General features: G+C 39.6%; 1 protein-coding gene across 1 annotated transcript in view; it reads left to right on the top strand.

Annotated features, from left to right (window-relative positions):
• The window catches only part of LOC145453240 (uncharacterized), a 185,708-nt gene that overhangs the window by 48,020 nt on the left and 130,457 nt on the right, over nt 1–7,231 (top strand). The window lies entirely within an intron of this gene.

The following is a 7,231-nucleotide window of genomic DNA, read 5'->3' as shown; positions in this document are numbered from 1 at the left end:
CGACTGATAAATTGCTCGATTTATTATTGCTTTCGTGCGAATCTGGAATTATTATTTTTGATGAATTTGATATTGTTATTATTTTGGTCCGAATTCCACCTCTTCGTACAGTTATTTAGCCATGGCGAGACGATAAAAGTGATAAAAAATGACGATACGTCAGTGTTGTCAATGGTATACTGTTGATTCGTCAGCACCATGACTTTAGAATCGAATATTTCGAAACCAGGATAGGTAAATGAGCGTTTCGCTATTTGTGAGTTGTGACCAAGCCGGGTATGTGGAAGTCTAAGCGGAAGTAAGGGTATTCAGATGAATGTTTATAAATAAATTTTAACAGCCAACGATCCTGCCTACCCACACAAACTTTACATTAAGTCTTTTTGCGTTATATCTGATCATTACGAAAATTTTTGACGTCCTTGGTCAATTATTTCCGTATATCCACGCCATTTTTCATCATGTAATTGTCAGGGATTTTGATTTCGGACACTGATTTCGATCATATATCCAGACAACTTTTCTATGTGCATGTGTTGTAGTGATTCGGAAGGAGTTAAAGTCACATCACTTCTACCTTAGAACTTCAGATATTCTTAAAGCTGGAGATGTGATGAACGAAAATAACCCATAAAGCAGTACCCACCGTTTATTTCCATTTTGAGTCGAATATTGTCGTTCAGCAATTCTTGTAAAGCGACTGATAAACTGCTCAATTTGACACTACGTTCGTGCGAAGCTGGAATTATAATTTTTGATGAATTTGATATTGTTATTTCCGTTCGAAATCTACCTCCTAATATAGTTATTCGGCCATGGCGGAAATTTAAATTGATAACAAATTGACGATACAAAAAAATAGCGATACATCAGTGTTGTGAAAAGCATACTGTCGTTACTGTCGGCGTTACCGAAGAAAAATCCGCTGTGAATGTATGAAACGTGACGAAGTTTTTTAAAAATTGTTACGATTCAGATGTGCTGCATTCTCATATTTTCAAATCCCTTCATGTAGCCTCCCATGAGCCGAACCTTCATACTTGGACCCAATGGTACAGCATACTAGCATACATAATGAGCCGATATACAGTTATGACTATGGGCAATACGCAGCTTATATTCATTGGTATGCAATATGCAGAGGTGGTCAGGAACGAAGTACCGTACTTCTGCTTTTTCGAAGTAGTCAAGTAGTTTCTGCTACTTCTGGTACGTACTCAAGTAAATCAAATTTCGGCTAATTCTACTATTCTGGGACCGAAATTATCGGTGAATCTAATTTAGGTAGCGGGTAGTGTGGTTCCGTTCGCACAGCATTTTCGCCCATATGAAATCACAGTAAAGATGGTCCGTCTTAACGTTTCAAACTACCATCTTGCAAACTAGCAATTACCTATCATATCGTAATCTATAGCAGCCCGTGGCGTGTCCTAATCTGGAAAAGTGGACTCTGATTTTTTTTAGCGTTGCACCTATTTCAGTAGACCGAGGTTGCAACTTGCAGGAAAAAGACTTGGAATATATTATCCGCTTTTTATAAGTAGTATTTTTAGGAATAGTTTGAACGTGAGGTTCACATTCGCGTTCTGTGAGGTTCACGTTCACAAACGAACCTTGGTAGGTTCTGCTCTGTGAACATTTTTCATATGTTACAATTGCATTCCAACCCCGGATCGCTCTATGCATGGCGCTGGCAGCATAACAAAATCAACACTAAACGACCACGTACCTTGACAATCTCATACACTTTACTTGCTTTGTTATAAACGATTGCTCGAAATATCCAGCCTTCCGCTTTTGAATATTTAGTGACTCTCTGCTGTAAGCTTGACTCGTAATCACACAACATGTAGTCAGAAAATGATGCTTATTCCATCAAGCAATGAGATTGATATCGTTGTCTGATGTAAAAAATCTAGCAGGCGTACCAGGTTAATCTTGACTACATATGTTTACTGCAGGGGTGGGCAACCTGCCGCCGCAGAACGGAATTTGTGCGGCCGTGACAAGTAATGTAACTAGTATGTGCTTGCGGCCGTCGACAGGAAAAATGAATTTACGAATTGACTGCCGAATATTTAAGAGATTGTGACTAATCTTAATAGTTTCTTCGCGCTACGCAGGATCAATTAAATTAATCCCAATACTTCACTTTTTGATTTTCGATTCCCATATATTTTCAATATACATACATCCTGATGGAAGGTCAAGAAATAGCAGCATGCAACGAAGTGACCAATGACAATCATTTATACCTTGCCCCAAATATTCGAAAACACGATTCCAACCAACTCTACCGTTGAGTCCGATCTCAGGGGCACATATTTTATAGTAATATGTGAACCTACTAATATTAGTGATGAAATTCTTTCGTGAAAAGGAAAATATTTTCGCGCGAGGCGCGACCATAACGGTTCGCGGTACCTAGTTATAACATGACCAGTCTTGCGATTTCGGTAGCTATAGTAAGCCTCTATGCCAGAGGTCTCAAACTCAAATGTGCTCGCGGGCCATTTTTCCAGTTTCGACGACGCCGCGGGCCGCAGCATTTATAGGGGTATTCTATGTCTTTCCAAGTAGGCCTTATTTGGCGGGAGTGAATTGTCCTATTGAAAGTGAGCCGATTCAGCAGACTGACAGTAAACACACATCGTCAAAATTTGATTTACTCTTGTATCAATTTAGGACTGCCACGAAAAGAATCATCGCATTTATAACTATTTGAATATAATTGTTCTTGTACTTGATATATATTAATTATAAGATATAGACAACATATGGGCGGAAAAATGTATGATGCCATCATAAAAGCTATCAGGTTATAATTTTTCAGCTACTATGAATATTTTGAATTTAACAGAATGATTATAGAGACTGATCTGATATCAAAACATTTTTAGGTTGAGCATTGTAATTCCAATCCAGGATTCGGGCATGCTTCTGATAAGTAGGCTATTAATCTCATGGCCAAATATCTTCAAATAGGAGCAGAAAAAGATATAAATATAATATAAATATATTAATGAATGTGTCCTAGTGATTGAAATGTCGGAACGCCGAACGGCCCACTGTTGTTACATCGTTGGAGCGTACCACTACGGTACTCGGCACCTTTAAGTGGCTTTAATAACAGGGTTTAGCGACCGAAGATGTAACTAACAGATTGCCAACGGTTGTCATAACTACTTGCTTAGTTAGCGAAATACCAAGCTGCGACTTTCTGATCTATTACTCTTCCCCTGATACGCGTTTAGTTTGTTGCGTTCATGGTTCTAACAAATTCACGGTATTCCGAGTCCACTCTGAGTCATTTTCATTTTGCCATCGAGTTAGCCTGAAACTGAGTAATTCTAAGAAAGGTCGCGTCCAAGTTCAACTCACAAATATCAGACACGAATCGTCCAAGGGTCAGGTTTTGTCATCATGATGTGGAAATGTGGCGAAATAGTGAATCGTCCACTGCATGGTAGCGTTTGCAATTGATGTGATAGTGAAGTTTGATGAATAGTTTCAGGCTTTTGGACCAATTTAAGAGGGAATTTTCACTTTATAACCTGAAAAGATATATGTGACACTTATATATTGTCAAATTAATAAAAATCTAAAATGTCGTCGCGGGCCGCACAAAATGCCCTGGTGGGCCGCATGCGGCCCGCGGGCCGCGTGTTTGAGACCTCTGCTCTATGCAGAAGTAGATTAGTCTGGTATTCACCGGAATTCGACATGGACAGCTTAACATGGCTATTTGGCGTCCATTAAGTTGATTACGGCTATGTCCTCGGATGTGACCGTAGGCTACACAATAAATCGAAATGCGTCCGTGAATAGCAAAAAGGTTGCCTACCCCTGGTTTACTGCAGGCCTATCATGACAACCAAATTGGGGTGTTTGCTACTTCTGTAAAACTTGTTAATGGGGTAATATCGGTAGCAAGTATAGAAACCTGTTTTACATTCTGCTGAATATCAACGTATAGCAATACTCAGACACCGAATACTTTTTCCGGTCTAGCCCAGACCGTTAAGGCGTAAGCTTATATTCCCTTGCAAGTCTTCGTCGAAATTTTGGCAAAACGACGGAGGATATTGATTTTATGCGATTATTACACCATTTGATTGCCCCAGGTGATAGATTTGGCGATGTTTCATCGGTCGATCTATGCATCATTATTGTGGCATTATGTGGCCAGAGTCGTCGCTAAGTATCGTGCACATTAGTACAGGCTATCACTGCACTGAAATGTAGGAACGGAATTAGCAATATGACGTTACGTGAATTCATGAGGTTGACGTTCGCGTTTATACAGAACCTTTCAAAAAGGTTTGGGTTCACACGAACCCGAACCTTTCAGAGGTTCACACCATCCGTAGCATTTGTATTTTTCTCTCAATTTCTAGTATCATATTTGGAGCTCTAATTTTAGTTTTAGTTCTTTTGTCTGGAGAACATACATTTTAAGTATAAGAACCAGTGTAGTAATGCCTCTATTTTTCTAAAATAAAGATACACTATATGGCATTTTTGCGATCCGCAATAATTTCTATTACCGTATACTAATCGCGCAAGCTGTTAACACCGTATCCGATACAACTTCGTCGTATTGCTCTTCGCCTAAACTACGGCCCTTGTATGGGGATGGCGTCATGCCATGATATTTTCAAAACGGGATGTTCGAGAAAACAAAGCATTGGTAAAGCCTTTACATGTCAATAGTCGATACTATATCATTTACATCGCATGATGGAGACGAATGCTTATTCTACCGAAAATTGACACCGCCTGGGAATGAGATGCGTCAAATTGAATGAAGCTCTCTACACCTTCCGCATATCTCCATTTGTAGCTTTTACCAGTCCATGCGAACGAATTACGGCCGTTTTCACAACTACTTACTTACTTTAAAGTCAGTCAACCCTACTTCTACTTCAAGTAGTTTTAGGTTACTTTTAAACATACTACCTCTACTCGTACTTGCTTCCCTACTTCTACTTCTACTTGGGTAGCTTTCCCGACTCATATTGCCACACTGTAGAGATGTCTAACAGCATGGAAGCTGTGAATGCGATAACGACACAATGAGCTATGACGTCCGACGTTGATATTCCGATATTGATTCTCAAGGGTAGAGGTGCGTAGATTATTTTACCAATGCTGCGACACTATATATTACCTAAAAATTATGAATTTAATGCTACGATATTATCATACCCGTCCACCATTCAGATTGGTGTGAAAAATGAAGTCCGAACAAAGCTAGGATCAGACAGAGAAAGACAATACAGACAGCGGCAAATATCTTCGTTGAACGATAGCTGCAACATATTCTTGGTTCCGAATAATCACCGATGTCAACGATTTTATCATTGATTATGTTTTCGAAAACGCAATTCTTCTCGGTGGTATTTGGGGAAAGCTTGGTTCCGTGACCCCGTGATGTTGTGGCTGCACTCTCATACTGTTCGTATTCGGCGTTGCCAGTAAGAATGCTGAGCGATCTATTGTCTGCGTAGTAATATGCCTCTATAGCAGACATTCCGCACTTAGTGGAATCAGGCACGGGCGACAGGGCATTGGAAAGTGGATAATCGTAACTAAAACTTTAAAAAATGAAACCAAATTCATGTTTGATGTCGTAAATAGATTTGGCGGGGATATTTTCATTTCCTGTATCGCTGTTATTAGCCTACGCACAAGGCTTGGGCGCCACCGTACAGTAATATAGATGTTAGATGCCGGATTCAAGCATCCTGCGGCAGGCGCAATTCGCGTTAGAAATATCTAATTGGCTTCGAGATAAGGCATCGATGCGTCGCAATATCGTCGTTTAGTTTCAGATTGAACTGACCGTGTTAAGTGACAGAACTATAAAAACAGTCATGAAATCAGATTTGACATGGAGAACTCGTTCACGGTATAATATCAGATCATTCACGTTCACGGTATATGACAAATGGCCACGTTCCACCGAAATGTGAGAATGGTTGTTCCGAATTCGTTCAGCAACCCCATATAAAAATTACATCTATATAACATCGCAACTGACCCCATAACCGCAATTGCCTGCATTTAGATTCGACAAAAGATAGAATTCGCAATTCCTATATTATTAAATGCATGTCTTTTCCTAAGCGCGCGAAATGCGCGTGCTGAATGTAAAACACAAGAAAATAGTTATTATCAGTAATTGGATCATATTCCGGTATATATACTTTCAGGTAAAATTCGTATTATTTCAAACCCTTGTATCACTGTCTATGCTAGGACTCAGATGTCGCGCTAACACCCCGGAAAATCAAAATCAACACTATGTTAGATGTGAAACATTTTCTGCGTAGAGCAGTCGGCCGTATCATCAACCTTTACCTTCTTGCGAATATTCGAATATTTCTGGGAAATTTCGCATACAATTACTTTTACTCATACACTGATTACTGAATACTTGCTCACAATGGAAGTGACCACGATGTGCACCCTCATTAATAGAGATATCTCTTAGTAAGCCCTCGTTAAAATGATTCTAGTGAAGGTAATTAGGTGGAGAATGAATGAAGTACGCATGAGTAAGGTCATATCCCCTAAAATCAACATCTTCCGTCACTTTGCCAAAAATTTCGACGTGAACTTGCAAGGGAATATATGTCCTAGGCCAGACCGAACAATGTATTTGGCGTCAGAGTATTACTACGTTGATATTGAACAGAGTGTAAAACGGGTTTCTATAAACTTGCCACCGATATTACCCCATTTACAAATTATACAACAGCACACACCTTGAGCACACGGATTTGGTTTTTATGAAACAATAAACATATGAAATCAAGCTTGACCCAGTGGACCTGCTAGATGTTTTACATCAGACAACGATAACAACTTCATTGATTGGTTGATGAAGCTTCATTCCTTGACTTCCTGCATGCAGTGTATTTCGCTCTTGATGTTGTGTGATTGCGGGTCAAGCTTACGTAGCAGAGAGTCACTAAATATTCGAGCAAACTTTTGTAACAAAGCAAGCAAACTTTTTGTAATTGTCAAGCTGCTTGCTCGTTTAGTGTTGATTTTTTATGCTTCCAGCGCCATGCACCAACGTCCAGCGCCATGCACCAACGTCCAGCGCCATGCACGCGCAATTGAAATGCAATAAATTTGAACCAAAGATGTTATAATGAAGTGAAAATTGTAATATATATAAATAAGGTTCACAGTGCAGCACCTACGAAGGTCCGTTTGTGAA

This window comes from Botryllus schlosseri, chromosome 13 (assembly GCF_051294905.1).
Source record: "Botryllus schlosseri isolate E-star chromosome 13, Bs_hap1, whole genome shotgun sequence".
In the NCBI taxonomy this organism is placed as follows: Eukaryota; Metazoa; Chordata; class Ascidiacea; order Stolidobranchia; family Styelidae; genus Botryllus; species Botryllus schlosseri.
The sequence above is the reverse complement of the archived record's forward strand: the minus strand, read 5'-3'. Positions and strand labels throughout refer to the sequence as shown.